The following is a 15,609-nucleotide window of genomic DNA, read 5'->3' as shown; positions in this document are numbered from 1 at the left end:
AGGAGGATGCAATTGAGATATTCCAATGTCACGGAAAAAGGGCACTTTTCGAATGAGAAAAAACCTACCGACTGTGTAAAGCTCCACTGTTTCTTCAGTTGATTCATTATCGAGACCAAAATGAAAAGAGTTTAGCCAGCTTGTGCACATCACTTTCACAGCCTATGTAGGCTTTTCAAACCCAGCTCTTGAAGCCAGCCGTGATCGTATAGTGGTTAGTACTCCACTTTGTGGTCGCAGCAATCCCGGTTCGAATCCGAGTCACGGCACTGTAATGTAATTTTTGAAGGGTTGTTTTTTGAACGAGTTAAGACTTACTATGCTGTTTCAGACGTTTTTACCATTTTTAAGCTCGAGAGTCAAATGAGAAGTGCAGTGTCCTCGAACGACTAACATTATGAAGAAATAGTGTATGATTCTGAATGTTTACTCATATCTCGCGACCCAACTATGACATGTTAATAACTGCTTTGGGTCCCAAATCATAGTTTAAGAATCCATGTCAGAGGTTCTTGAGTTTATTCATCTCGAGACCCAAATGAAAAATGTACTGTCCTCGAATGACCATAATTAAGAAGAAATAGTATGTGATTACAATTGATTACTGATATCTCGCTACCCACCTCTCACCAGTGTTGCCAACTTAGCGACTTTGTCGCTATATCTAGTGAATATTCAGAAAAAAGACAAGAATCGACAGAAGAAAGTTAAATTTTAGTTCTAAACATACTTAGGGTGTTTTTTCTCACTTTTTGTCTCTCCCGCGACATTATTCCTCTCTCCTACAGCGTCAATCACAATTACATCCACTTGGCCAATTATGAAAATTATGTGATGATGTCATTTAGCGACTTCTGGCTACTTTTAGGACCACCGATAGCTACTTTCCTTCCTGAGGATTTGGCAACACTGCCTCTGACCTGCTCAGGCCCACTTTGCGTCCCAAAACGTAGCTTAAGAAACCCTGTTGCTAGAGAATTGAAGGTGTCTGTATCGCTTCCAATATTAGTAAAATACATCTCTTTTGTGATGTGATTTTGCTAGACAGAGATGTGGGTTAAATGAATGAGATTGGTTTGATTCAAATAGGTGTGGGTGTTCACATCTGCAAAATATATTACTTTCATAGGTGCTGTGGCTTAGTTCGTTAAAGTGCCTGTCTCTTAAACAGGAGATCCTGAGTTCAAATCTCAGCAGTACCTTTTTATTGTTCACATTGGCGGAGAAGGTCAGAGGGGAGGGCACTCAGGTTTTCTCACCAATGGGTTTAGAGAATTAGAGATGACGTGAGGAAGATGCAATTGAGATATTCCAATGTCACGGAAAAAGGGCACTTTTCGAATGAGAAAAAACCTACCGACTGTGTAAAGCTCCACTGTTTCTTCAGTTGATTCATTATCGAGACCAAAATGAAAAGAGTTTAGCCAGCTTGTGCACATCACTTTCACAGCCTATGTAGGCTTTTCAAACCCAGCTCTTGAAGCCAGCCGTGATCGTATAGTGGTTAGTACTCCACGTTGTGGTCGCAGCAACCCCTGTTCGAATCTGAGTCACGGCACTGCAATGTCATTTTAGAAGGGTTGTTTTTTGAACGAGTTAAGACTTACTATGCTGTTTCAGACGTTTTTACCATTTTTAAGCTCGAGAGCCAAATGAGAAATGCAGTGTCCTCGAATGACCAACATTATGAAGAAATAGTGTATGATTCTGAATGTTTACTCATATCTCACGACCCACCTATGACATGTTAATAACTGCTTTGGGTCCCAAATCATAGTTTAAGAATCCATGTCAGAGGTTCTTGAGTTTATTCATCTCGAGACCCAAATGAAAAATGTACTGTCCTCGAATGACCATAATTAAGAAGAAATAGTATGTGATTACAATTGATTACTGATATCTCGCTACCCACCTCTCACCAGTGTTGCCAACTTAGCGACTTTGTCGCTATATCTAGTGAATATTCAGAAAAAAGACAAGAATCGACAGAAGAAAGTTAAATTTTAGTTCTAAACATACTTAGGGTGTTTTTTCTCACTTTTTGTCTCTCCCGCGACATTATTCCTCTCTCCTACAGCGTCAATCACAATTACATCCACTTGGCCAATTATGAAAATTATGTGATGATGTCATTTAGCGACTTCTGGCTACTTTTAGGACCACCGATAGCTACTTTCCTTCCTGAGGATTTGGCAACACTGCCTCTGACCTGCTCAGGCCCACTTTGCGTCCCAAAACGTAGCTTAAGAAACCCTGTTGCTAGAGAATTGAAGGTGTCTGTATCGCTTCCAATATTAGTAAAATACATCTCTTTTGTGATGTGATTTTGCTAGACAGAGATGTGGGTTAAATGAATGAGATTGGTTTGATTCAAATAGGTGTGGGTGTTCACATCTGCAAAATATATTACTTTCATAGGTGCTGTGGCTTAGTTCGTTAAAGTGCCTGTCTCTTAAACAGGAGATCCTGAGTTCAAATCTCAGCAGTACCTTTTTATTGTTCACATTGGCGGAGAAGGTCAGAGGGGAGGGCACTCAGGTTTTCTCACCAATGGGTTTAGAGAAGTAGAGATGACGTGAGGAGGATGCAATTGAGATATTCCAATGTCACGGAAAAAGGGCACTTTTCGAATGAGAAAAAACCTACCGACTGTGTAAAGCTCCACTGTTTCTTCAGTTGATTCATTATCGAGACCAAAATGAAAAGAGTTTAGCCAGCTTGTGCACATCACTTTCACAGCCTATGTAGGCTTTTCAAACCCAGCTCTTGAAGCCAGCCGTGATCGTATAGTGGTTAGTACTCCACGTTGTGGTCGCAGCAACCCCTGTTCGAATCTGAGTCACGGCACTGCAATGTCATTTTAGAAGGGTTGTTTTTTGAACGAGTTAAGACTTACTATGCTGTTTCAGACGTTTTTACCATTTTTAAGCTCGAGAGCCAAATGAGAAATGCAGTGTCCTCGAATGACCAACATTATGAAGAAATAGTGCATGATTCTGAATGTTTACTCATATCTCGCGACCCACCTATGACATGTTAATAACCGCTTTGGGTCCCAAATCATAGTTTAAGAATCCATGTCAGAGGTTCTTGAGTTAATTCATCTCGAGACCCAAATGAAAAATGTGCTGTCCTCGAATGACCATAATTAAGAAGAAATAGTATGTGATTACAATTGATTACTGATATCTCGCTACCCACCTCTCACCAGTGTTGCCAACTTAGCGACTTTGTCGCTATATCTAGTGAATATTCAGAAAAAAGACAAGAATCGACAGAAGAAAGTTAAATTTGAGTTCTAAACATACTTAGGGTGTTTTTTCTCACTTTTTGTCTCTCCCGCGACATTATTCCTCTCTCCTACAGCGTCAATCACGATTACATCCACTTGGCCAATTATGAAAATTATGTGATGATGTCATTTAGCGACTTCTGGCTACTTTTAGGACCACCGATAGCTACTTTCCTTCCTGAGGATTTGGCAACACTGCCTCTGACCTGCTCAGGCCCACGTTGCGTCCCAAAACGTAGCTTAAGAAACCCTGTTGCTAGAGAATTGAAGGTGTCTGTATCGCTTCCAATATTAGTAAAATACATCTCTTTTGTGATGTGATTTTGCTAGACAGAGATGTGGGTTAAATGAATGAGATTGGTTTGATTCAAATAGGTGTGGGTGTTCACATCTGCAAAATATATTACTTTCATGGGTGCTGTGGCTTAGTTTGTTAAAGTGCCTGTCTCGTAAACAGGAGATCCTGAGTTCAAATCTCAGCAGTACCTTTTTATTGTTCACATTGGCGGAGAAGGTCAGAGGGGAGGGCACTCAGGTTTTCTCACCAATGGGTTTAGAGAATTAGAGATGACGTGAGGAAGATGCAATTGAGATATTCCAATGTCACGGAAAAAGGGCACTTTTCGAATGAGAAAAAACCTACCGACTGTGTAAAGCTCCACTGTTTCTTCAGTTGATTCATTATCGAGACCAAAATGAAAAGAGTTTAGCCAGCTTGTGCACATCACTTTCACAGCCTATGTAGGCTTTTCAAACCCAGCTCTTGAAGCCAGCCGTGATCGTATAGTGGTTAGTACTCCACGTTGTGGTCGCAGTAACCCCTGTTCGAATCCGAGTCACGGCACTGCAATGTAATTTTAGAAGGGTTGTTTTTTGAACGAGTTAAGACTTACTATGCTGTTTCAGACGTTTTTACCATTTTTAAGCTCGAGAGCCAAATGAGAAATGCAGTGTCCTCGAATGACCAACATTATGAAGAAATAGTGCATGATTCTGAATGTTTACTCATATCTCGCGACCCACCTATGACATGTTAATAACTGCTTTGGGTCCCAAATCATAGTTTAAGAATCCATGTCAGAGGTTCTTGAGTTTATTCATCTCGAGACCCAAATGAAAAATGTACTGTCCTCGAATGACCATAATTAAGAAGAAATAGTATGTGATTACAATTGATTACTGATATCTCGCTACCCACCTCTCACCAGTGTTGCCAACTTAGCGACTTTGTCGCTATATCTAGTGAATATTCAGAAAAAAGACAAGAATCGACAGAAGAAAGTTAAATTTTAGTTCTAAACATACTTAGGGTGTTTTTTCTCACTTTTTGTCTCTCCCGCGACATTATTCCTCTCTCCTACAGCGTCAATCACAATTACATCCACTTGGCCAATTATGAAAATGATGTGATGATGTCATTTAGCGACTTCTGGCTACTTTTAGGACCACCGATAGCTACTTTCCTTCCTGAGGATTTGGCAACACTGCCTCTGACCTGCTCAGGCCCACGTTGCGTCCCAAAACGTAGCTTAAGAAACCCTGTTGCTAGAGAATTGAAGGTGTCTGTATCGCTTCCAATATTAGTAAAATACATCTCTTTTGTGATGTGATTTTGCTAGACAGAGATGTGGGTTAAATGAATGAGATTGGTTTGATTCAAATAGGTGTGGGTGTTCACATCTGCAAAATATATTACTTTCATGGGTGCTGTGGCTTAGTTTGTTAAAGTGCCTGTCTCGTAAACAGGAGATCCTGAGTTCAAATCTCAGCAGTACCTTTTTATTGTTCACATTGGCGGAGAAGGTCAGAGGGGAGGGCACTCAGGTTTTCTCACCAATGGGTTTAGAGAATTAGAGATGACGTGAGGAAGATGCAATTGAGATATTCCAATGTCACGGAAAAAGGGCACTTTTCGAATGAGAAAAAACCTACCGACTGTGTAAAGCTCCACTGTTTCTTCAGTTGATTCATTATCGAGACCAAAATGAAAAGAGTTTAGCCAGCTTGTGCACATCACTTTCACAGCCTATGTAGGCTTTTCAAACCCAGCTCTTGAAGCCAGCCGTGATCGTATAGTGGTTAGTACTCCACGTTGTGGTAGCAGCAACCCCGTTCGAATCCGAGTCACGGCACTGCAATGTAATTTTAGAAGGGTTGTTTTTTGAACGAGTTAAGACTTACTATGCTGTTTCAGACGTTTTTACCATTTTTAAGCTCGAGAGCCAAATGAGAAATGCAGTGTCCTCGAATGACCAACATTATGAAGAAATAGTGCATGATTCTGAATGTTTACTCATATCTCGCGACCCACCTATGACATGTTAATAACCGCTTTGGGTCCCAAATCATAGTTTAAGAATCCATGTCAGAGGTTCTTGAGTTAATTCATCTCGAGACCCAAATGAAAAATGTGCTGTCCTCGAATGACCATAATTAAGAAGAAATAGTATGTGATTACAATTGATTACTGATATCTCGCTACCCACCTCTCACCAGTGTTGCCAACTTAGCGACTTTGTTGCTATATTTAGTGAATATTCAAAAAAAAGACAAGAATCGACAGAAAAAAGTTCAATTTTAGTTCTAAACATACTTAGGGTGTTTTTTACAAACTTTTTGTCTCTCCCGCAACGTTATTCCTCTCTCCTACAGCGTCAATCACAATTACATCCACTTGGCCAATTATGAAAATTATGTGATGATGTCATTTAGCGACTTCTAGCTACTATTAGGACCACCAATAGCTACTTTCCTTCCTGAGGATTTGGCAACACTGCCTCTGACCTGCTCAGGCCCACTTTGCGTCTCAAAACGTAGCTTAAGAAACCCTGTTGCTAGAGAATTGAAGGTGTCTGTATCGCTTCCAATATTAGTAAAATACATCTCTTTTGTGATGTGATTTTGCTAGACAGAGATGTGGGTTAAATGAATGAGATTGGTTTGATTCAAATAGGTGTGGGTGTTCACATCTGCAACATATATGACTTTTATGGGTGCTGTGGCTTAGTTGGTTAAAGTGCCTGTCTAGTAAACAGGAGATCCTGAGTTCAAATCTCAGCAGTACCTTTTTATTGTTCACATTGGTGGAGAAGGTCAGAGGGGAGGGCAATCAGGTTTTCTCACCAATGGGTTTAGAGAAGTAGAGATGACGTGAGGCGGATGCAATTGAGATATTCCAATGTCACGGAAAAAGGGCACTTTTCGAATGAGAAAAAACCTACCGACTGTGTAAAGCTCCACTGTTTCTTCAGTTGATTCATTATCGAGACCAAAATGAAAAGAGTTTAGCCAGCTTGTGCACATCACTTTCACAGCCTATGTAGGCTTTACAAAGCCAGCTCTTACAGCCAGCTGTGATCGTATAGTGGTTAGTACTCTGCGTTGTGGTCGCAGCAACCCCGGTTCGAATCCGGGTCACGGCACTGCAATGTAATTTTAGAAGGGTTGTTTTTTGAACGAGTTAAGACTTACTATGCTGTTTCAGACGTTTTTACCATTTATAAGCTCGAGAGTCAAATGAGAAGTGCAGTGTCCTCGAACGACTAACATTATGAAGAAATAGTGTATGATTTTGAATGTTTACTCATATCTCGCGACCCACCTATGACATGTTAATAACTGCTTTGGGTCCCAAATCATAGTTTAAGAATCCATGTCAGAGGTTCTTGAGTTTATTCATCTCGAGACCCAAATGAAAAATGTACTGTCCTCGAATGACCATAATTAAGAAGAAATAGTGTGTGATTACAATTGATTACTGATATCTCGCTACCCACCTCTCACCAGTGTTGCCAACTTAGCGACTTTGTCGCTATATCTAGTGAATATTCAGAAAAAAGACAAGAATCGACAGAAGAAAGTTAAATTTTAGTTCTAAACATACTTTGGGTGTTTTTTCTCACTTTTTGTCTCTCCCGTGACATTATTCCTCTCTCCTACAGCGTCAATCACAATTACATCCACTTGGCCAATTATGAAAATTATGTGATGATGTCATTTAGCGACTTCTAGCTACTTTTAGGACCACCAATAGCTACTTTCCTTCCTGAGGATTTGGCAACACTGCCTCTGACCTGCTCAGGCCCACTTTGCGTCTCAAAATGTAGCTTAAGAAACCCTGTTGCTAGAGAATTGAAGGTGTCTGTATCGCTTCCAATATGACTAAAACACATCTCTTTTGTGATGTGATTTTGCTAGACAGAGATGTGGGTTAAATGAATGAGATTGGTTTGATTCAAATAGGTGTGGGTATTCACATCTGCAACATATATGACATTTATGGGTGCTGTGGCTTAGTTGGTTAAAGTGCCTGTCTAGTAAACAGGAGATCCTGAGTTCAAATCTCAGCAGTACCTTTTTATTGTTCACATTGGTGGAGAAGGTCAGAGGGGAGGGCACTCAGGTTTTCTCACCAATGGGTTTAGAGAATTAGAGATGACGTGAGGAGGATGCAATTGAGATATTCCAATGTCACGGAAAAAGGGCACTTTTCGAATGAGAAAAAAACTACCGACTGTGTAAAGCTCCACTGTTTCTTCAGTTGATTCATTATCGAGACCAAAATGAAAAGAGTTTAGCCAGCTTGTGCACATCACTTTCACAGCCTATGTAGGCTTTACAAAGCCACCTCTTGAAGCCAGCCGTGATCGTATAGTGGTTAGTACTCTGCGTTGTGGTCGCAGCAACCCCGTTTCGAATCCGGGTCACGGCACTGCAATGTAATTTTAGAAGGGTTGTTTTTTGAACGAGTTAAGACTTACTATGCTGTTTCAGACGTTTTTACCATTTTTAAGCTCGAGAGCCAAATGAGAAATGCAGTGTCCTCGAACTACCAACATTATGAAGAAATAGTGCATGATTCTGAATGTTTACTCATATCTCGCGACCCACCTATGACATGTTAATAACCCCTTTGGGTCCCAAATCATAGTTTAAGAATCCATGTCAGAGGTTCTTGAGTTTATTCATCTCGAGACCCAAATGAAAAATGTACTGTCCTCGAATGACCATAATTAAGAAGAAATAGTATGTGATTACAATTGATTACTGATATCTCGCTACCCACCTCTCACCAGTGTTGCCAACTTAGCGACTTTGTCGCTATATTTAGTGAATATTCAGAAAAAAGACAAGAATCGACAGAAGAAAGTTCAATTTTTGTTCTAAACATACTTAGGATGTTTTTTACTCACTTTTTGTCTCTTCCGCGATGTTATTCCTCTCTCCTACAGCGTCAATCACAATTACATCCACTTGGCCAATTATGAAAATTATGTGATGACGTCATTTAGCGACTTCTAGCTACTTTTAGGACCACCAAAAGCTACTTTCCTTCCTGAGGATTTGGCAACACTGCCTCTGACCTGCTCAGGCCCACTTTGCGTCTCAAAACGTAGCTTAAGAAACCCTGTTGCTAGAGAATTGAAGGTGTCTGTATCGCTTCCAATATTAGTAAAATACATCTCTTTTGTGATGTGATTTTGCTAGACAGAGATGTGGGTTAAATGAATGAGATTGGTTTGATTCAAATAGGTGTGGGTGTTCACATCTGCAACATATATGACATTTATGGGTGCTGTGGCTTAGTTGGTTAAAGTCCCTGTCTAGTAAACAGGAGATCCTGAGTTCAAATCTCAGCAGTACCTTTTTATTGTTCACATTGGCGGAGAAGGTCAGAGGGGAGGGCACTCAGGTTTTCTCACCAATGGGTTTAGAGAATTAGAGATGATGTGAGGAGGATGCAATTGAGATATTCCAATGTCACGGAAAAAGGGCACTTTTCGAATGAGAAAAAACCTACCGACTGTGTAAAGCTCCACTGTTTCTTCAGTTGATTCATTATCGAGACCAAAATGAAAAGAGTTTAGCCAGCTTGTGCACATCACTTTCACAGCCTATGTAGGCTTTACAAAGCCAGCTCTTGAAGCCAGCCGTGATCGTATTGTGGTTAGTACTCTGCGTTGTGGTCGCAGCAACCCCGGGTTGAATCCGGGTCACGGCACTGCAATGTAATTTTAGAAGGGTTGTTTTTTGAACGAGTTAAGACTTACTATGCTGTTTCAGACGTTTTTACCATTTTTAAGCTCGAGAGCCAAATGAGAAATGCATTGTCCTCGAACGACCAACATTATGAAGAAATAGTGCATGATTCTGAATGTTTACTCATATCTCGCGACCCACCTATGACATGTTAATAACCCCTTTGGGTCCCAAATCATAGTTTAAGAATCCATGTCAGAGGTTCTTGAGTTTATTCATCTCGAGACCCAAATGAAAAATGTACTGTCCTCGAATGACCATAATTAAGAAGAAATAGTATGTGATTACAATTGATTACTGATATCTCGCTACCCACCTCTCACCAGTGTTGCCAACTTAGCGACTTTGTCGCTATATTTAGTGAATATTCAGAAAAAAGACAAGAATCGACAGAAAAAAGTTCAATTTTAGTTCTAAACATACTTAGGGTGTTTTTTACTAACTTTTAGTCTCTCCCGCAACGTTATTCCTCTCTCCTACAGCGTCAATCACAATTACATCCACTTGGCCAATTATGAAAATTATGTGATGACGTCATTTAGCGACTTCTAGCTACTATTAGGACCACCAATAGCTACTTTCCTTCCTGAGGATTTGGCAACACTGCCTCTGACCTGCTCAGGCCCACTTTGCGTCTCAAAACGTAGCTTAAGAAACCCTGTTGCTAGAGAATTGAAGGTGTCTGTATCGCTTCCAATATTAGTAAAATACATCTCTTTTGTGATGTGATTTTGCTAGACAGAGATGTGGGTTAAATGAATGAGATTGGTTTGATTCAAATAGGTGTGGGTGTTCACATCTGCAACATATATGACTTTTATGTGTGCTGTGGCTTAGTTGGTTAAAGTGCCTGTCTAGTAAACAGGAGATCCTGAGTTCAAATCTCAGCAGTACCTTTTTATTGTTCACATTGGTGGAGAAGGTCAGAGGGGAGGGCAATCAGGTTTTCTCACCAATGGGTTTAGAGAAGTAGAGATGACGTGAGGAGGATGCAATTGAGATATTCCAATGTCACGGAAAAAGGGCACTTTTCGAATGAGAAAAAACCTACCGACTGTGTAAAGCTCCACTGTTTCTTCAGTTGATTCATTATCGAGACCAAAATGAAAAGAGTTTAGCCAGCTTGTGCACATCACTTTCACAGCCTATGTAGGCTTTACAAATCCAGCTCTTACAGCCAGCCGTGATCGTATAGTGGTTAGTACTCTGCGTTGTGGTTGCAGCAACCCTGGTTCGAATCCGGGTCACGGCACTGCAATGTAAATTTAGAAGGGTTGTTTTTTGAACGAGTTAAGACTTACTATGCTGTTTCAGACGTTTTTACCATTTTTAAGCTCGAGAGTGTTAGAATTTGGATATGTAGACGGACGAGTCGGTCAAGGATCGATTCAGACAAGGTGGTAAATTGTATGACAAGCTACAGTTTATTCAGAGTGAAGATATCTAGAACAGCGTAATTACGGCTCTCCCGCTGGTTCGTACGGAAGCGCAGACGAAGAAGAGGCCGATACAATCAGTACACCACTTATATATAGAACAGAAAGTAGGTTGATTCTGGAAGATCGGATCTTTGGATTGGTTCAGCTGGGGTGTAGTCTGTAGTCTTCCGCCATTGGCTCAGTTGTCTGTCCGTCATCGTAGAATCCTCTTCGGGCATTCAACGTTCAGCTACAACGGAGATCATGTGTGTGTGCGCTGGTTTTGGCCATTAGTGTAATGCGGGAGCTATCCTGTAGGGGACCCCACAGGCTCAACTCTGAGTGGTAGCCCCCCCTTAACAATAGTCTGGTCACCTACATAAGAAATAGCATTTCTCTACAAAACCCTCTCTTCACGTCTCACCAGAGACGTGACACAACCTAACTGGATCCAGACACAAAGAGAAACTTCTCCCAAGGGGACTATGAAATAAGGCACAGTTTTAAACAGAAATAGATATATATGTATTACATCATGTTCTCCATTCAATCCCACTATGTACTAAGTTGGCTACCAGCCACCTAGGAACTTACAACCCTCATTTTACAGAGCGGAGGACAACAGCTCAAAATAAAAGTAAATGCTTGTCTACATAAGCCAACTTTTTTCCCGCAGGAAAAAGTTGTGATTCCCTCTCTTCACATCTCCAAAGAGATGTGACTTAAACTAGGCAAGTCAGGCGGAATGATCCACTTGCATAACACATACATACATCCCCATAAGGCAACAGCAGATATAATGTAAACCTAAATAGGCACTCTCCTCCTCATCCTCGAATTCAAGTAGGTCTTTATCCAGCAGAGGAAACATCTGGGAAGGGGAGGAAGGGTCAATGGCTCTAGAGATAACCCTAGTGGCAAGGGAACGGATGCATGGAATGCAACAGCATCCACAGAGAACTAAAATGGCAGCGAACACCGAAATGGATACCAAAATGGAGGACACCAGGGTTTTATATTTACCAAACGCACTCATCCAGGAGTCCCACATCGAGGTATCCATCCCAGAATGAGATTTCATTTTACCATTAAGCGTCCTCAAACCTTCTAGGGCCATGGTCAAGCTACCATCGGAGGCTGTGTTACTAGGGATGAAAGTGCGACACTGTTCACCAAACATAGTACAAGCTCCACCTTTCTCCGCCAGTAGCATATCTACTGCAATGCGATTCTGGAATGTCATAAGAGAAGTTGCAGCCAGGCGCTCATGCTCCATACCGTTATCACGCACCTGGCTCCTGTTATCTAACAAAAAAACACTTGTTCTCGCAACCCCACGCTCTGAATGTGCCCTCCCTTCTGTATATATATTTTATTTTCAGCATGAGAAAGTCCCCTGGCCCTGACACTTTTAACAATGTTTCAAGTCAGCTATGTTGCATAACACTTGCATACATCAACACAAACCAACAGCAGATAATATTCAATCATATATATGGTAATGGCTATAATGTAAAACACAGGAACCAATAATCCCTCTTTTTCACACCCCCCAGGGTGTGAACAAAAATTCAGCAATGAATCATATAACAGTTACAAAGTTTAAAATACCTTCATGTCAAAAGAGAACAGCTCATTCAAAAACAGAACAAAAAAAAATGGTGTGAAATTTAAGTCCCCCTTTTGACACCCACAAGGGTGTCACTTAGCAAAAACAGGATAACACTTTGTTTATTGACATGTAAGATACCGGATAAAACTTTGGTCATGGAAAACAGAGTAAAACAAAGCAAAGCATTATTATAAACCATCTGGTCCTCTCAGCTACTCCTATCCTGCACCAGTTGGGCTTCATGCCACCCAGGGACTCAAAACCTTAACAGGGAGAACAAACATACTGGAAAGAAAACCCATCATAAAGATGTATAACAAGGAACTGTGGTGGTGTAAGATTTATTCTACTACCTCACCCACAGCATACCATGGGTCATCCTCAGTCAGTCTCATCCTCCCCTGAAAGCATGCTTTAGTATCAGCATCTCCAACTGGAGCATCACGCAAAGGCATCATCATGCCTGAAGCCTTCAACACATCTGTAACAGACTTCTTGAAACACGGTATGATGCAAGCAGCACACTACATCAAATAACAAAAATAAGGGTCAGAAATCCAGTAACCACCATTCTAGTGTACTTACCAAAACCAGGCTCCCACTCAAGAGAACAGGCCAGACTCCTCCACCCCCGCCATGGTCCTCATCTCAACAGATAGTGCATCAAGCCCACTAAGGGCCTTAGATATACTACCATCTGGACTGGTGTTATTAGGAATATACGTGCAACATTGTTCACCGAACATCTTGCATACGCCCCCCTGACTGGCAAGAAGCATATCCAAAGCAAGTCTATTCTGTCTGGCAACCCTAGATGTGGCCTCAAACTGTTCAGACATACCAGTGAGTGCATCACGGGGGTAATTAACAAAACACTGTTGATCATAGTAGATGTAATGAATCCATGCAGTCTGTCTTGCATCCACCATGGCTAGACCTATAATCCATCATTCCTGCCCAAGGCCTGAAGCTCATGAGGAACCCCCACCGGCACTCCCAACAGGTTAGTGTGTATGTCAACTACATCCTCTGTCCATGGAGCACTACTTCTATGTCTCCCATGGGATGGAATGTTTTCAGGTCCCCTGGATACAGAACCCAACAGCTGTTCAGCAGTAACATCAACAATGGTCAGTGGAATTATCAAACTGGTCAGAGCACACGTACCTTGCCAGTCTCCTCTAAGAATGGGTCTCAGCACTCTTTTGGGTCCACAGATCCACCACACATCAGCCAGACCACTAGTTTGGTTTAGGCCTGTAACTGGCCAAGTGGAATTAATGGTTATGTTACTACTGCTATCAGCTTCAGGCAATCTCCCATAATCAATGCCATTACCTGTACCCGTGATGCAACTGTAATTGCCCTCATATGCCTCAACACCCCAAGGGGCCCGATGAGGAGGTACTGTAGGAAACACAAGGCTCAGAGAGGAACAGAGAGTTGAATTGGCCTCAACCAGGTATAAACCTCTCAGAATACACAACCACCCCTCTCCTTCTCCTATAGCAAATGGGTGTGTAGCCAGAACAGGTCTATCATGACCAATGTTTCATGTAACTCATGTAGTCCTTTCTTTTCAGGGTCTTAACTGTACCTCATATAAGAAAGCCACAAATTGTCCCTACCAATAACACCAGTCTCAGTGCCTAATTGATCAATAGCTGAATAGTCTAACATTAATTACCTGAATGGGATTTTTAACACAGTGGTGGCAGGTTCGGTCCAGGGGTGGTAGAGGAGTGTGTCTGGCCCTGGTTCATCTGGGACCTCTGGTTTTGGCAGCACCTTAATAGAAAACACACCCATCGTGTCTGTCCCGGTCCTTTGTAGTCCGAGGGTGTAATTGCCTGCATCAGAGAGCTTAATAGTTTTGATGGTTAGCAAGATTTCATCACCTTTACAAAGTTCAACAGTGCTCCCAGGTTTTCCCATATCATGGAAAACCTATCCACCTTTGTGGGATCCCCTATGCTATAAGGGTACCCTCTCTTCCAATCCCAGAACTGTCCCAAGTCGGTTATCCTGTAATCCCCATACGGACACCCTCCCAATTTAATATAATTTCATTTATAATTTTCGTCCACTTGTTCTGTAGACATACATTCAGCACTCCACGGGTCAGAACCTGGAATCCGCTGGTACATCACCATCTATTTCCATCGATTTCTCCAGAGTCCTGGAAATAAGGCCTCATACACAGGGAACTAGACAACAGCCCCATAAAACTAAAACAGTCACAGGTGAATGTAGCCCATAATACAGTGATCGTAATATTTTCCCCATTTTCTAAACATACTATCAAACCCCATTAATCAGAGAAGTATCCACCCCAGTGTTTTTTGTCAACCCGTGAGCCAGGGTGGTCAAACCAGCTGAGGCTTCGGGTACTGATTCGTCCAGAGCTGTGTTATTTGGGATGTCACCCACGATAAGACAGCTCAGACAAACAGCTTCCATGTGAAGCCCCACCCTTTCCGAGAACACATCACTTAGCAAGAGCCAGACACATCTTCACTTCTATGAACAAAAACAGGGGTGACAGGACAGGGAGGATTTTCTTCATTCGAGAGATGGCCCCCGGAATTCTGTTAATTCCAGTTCTCCTCTCGAACACTGTTTATTGTTCGATAGTGTCAGTGTGTCTTACCCTCCCGCCGTGCGATATGAATCCGGGTAGCTCTTTCAGCTAGCTGTCACCAGGAGACCTTGGTATGGTCCCCCCAACAAGCCTCTGGGACTGGATTGAGTGACTTCACCTGCAGTCCAGCATAAAATGCTGGACATACAGGCTTGGTTAACAAACAGTTTCTCATGTTTTATCTGATTCTCTCTTTAACTTCTATGCCCATTTGTTAACTACATTTTTAAAAATATTAGTTTCTTATCCAATAGGCCCCATCCTATCCTAGACCACAATTTACCTATCCCCCTTTTGATACCTGGCTATGCCCAGGTAACAACCTTACCTACTCTAAATAATGACTTAGGTAAGATTAGTATATTATCCTTCTGTTCTGACATTATCATGTAGGAGCGCCCCTTTAATTTCCCACATGTCCAATTCTCCCTTTTGTCTCCACTCAGTGACTGTTATCTACACACTCCGTTATCCTTGCTCGTCCTGGCTCCCTTCTAAAACTTCTCCTCTCTGCTCTCCAACCGTCAAGGTCTCTGCAGTGCGGGGGAGGGCTCATCTGTCTGCCTTTTCCCATGTTTCCACATTTTAACTAAATGTCCCACTGTTT

General features: G+C 41.7%; 10 non-coding genes across 10 annotated transcripts; all 10 read left to right on the top strand.

Moving 5' to 3' along the window:
• The first annotated feature begins 1,128 nt into the window (after positions 1-1,128).
• On the top strand, positions 1,129-1,202 carry trnak-cuu (transfer RNA lysine (anticodon CUU)). The gene has a single exon. It is a non-coding gene; the product is annotated as a tRNA-Lys (tRNA).
• Positions 1,203-2,417: 1,215 nt separating this feature from the next.
• On the top strand, positions 2,418-2,491 carry trnak-cuu (transfer RNA lysine (anticodon CUU)). Its single transcript has one exon. It is a non-coding gene; the product is annotated as a tRNA-Lys (tRNA).
• Positions 2,492-3,706: 1,215 nt separating this feature from the next.
• On the top strand, positions 3,707-3,780 carry trnat-cgu (transfer RNA threonine (anticodon CGU)). Its single transcript has one exon. It is a non-coding gene; the product is annotated as a tRNA-Thr (tRNA).
• A 1,215-nt stretch (positions 3,781-4,995) lies between these two features.
• On the top strand, positions 4,996-5,069 carry trnat-cgu (transfer RNA threonine (anticodon CGU)). Its single transcript has one exon. It is a non-coding gene; the product is annotated as a tRNA-Thr (tRNA).
• Positions 5,070-6,284: 1,215 nt separating this feature from the next.
• On the top strand, positions 6,285-6,358 carry trnat-agu (transfer RNA threonine (anticodon AGU)). Its single transcript has one exon. It is a non-coding gene; the product is annotated as a tRNA-Thr (tRNA).
• A 284-nt stretch (positions 6,359-6,642) lies between these two features.
• On the top strand, positions 6,643-6,714 carry trnah-gug (transfer RNA histidin (anticodon GUG)). The gene has a single exon. It is a non-coding gene; the product is annotated as a tRNA-His (tRNA).
• Positions 6,715-7,573: 859 nt separating this feature from the next.
• trnat-agu (transfer RNA threonine (anticodon AGU)) lies at positions 7,574-7,647 on the top strand. Its single transcript has one exon. It is a non-coding gene; the product is annotated as a tRNA-Thr (tRNA).
• Positions 7,648-7,931: 284 nt separating this feature from the next.
• Positions 7,932-8,003, top strand: trnah-gug (transfer RNA histidin (anticodon GUG)). Its single transcript has one exon. It is a non-coding gene; the product is annotated as a tRNA-His (tRNA).
• An 860-nt stretch (positions 8,004-8,863) lies between these two features.
• Positions 8,864-8,937, top strand: trnat-agu (transfer RNA threonine (anticodon AGU)). The gene has a single exon. It is a non-coding gene; the product is annotated as a tRNA-Thr (tRNA).
• Positions 8,938-10,511: 1,574 nt separating this feature from the next.
• trnah-gug (transfer RNA histidin (anticodon GUG)) lies at positions 10,512-10,583 on the top strand. The gene has a single exon. It is a non-coding gene; the product is annotated as a tRNA-His (tRNA).
• The last annotated feature ends 5,026 nt before the right edge of the window (positions 10,584-15,609 follow it).

Source organism: Oncorhynchus kisutch, unplaced genomic scaffold, assembly GCF_002021735.2.
Source record: "Oncorhynchus kisutch isolate 150728-3 unplaced genomic scaffold, Okis_V2 scaffold4029, whole genome shotgun sequence".
NCBI classification, from domain to species: Eukaryota; Metazoa; Chordata; class Actinopteri; order Salmoniformes; family Salmonidae; genus Oncorhynchus; species Oncorhynchus kisutch.
Note: the sequence above shows the minus strand (reverse complement) of the source record. Positions and strands in the feature narration are given on the sequence as shown.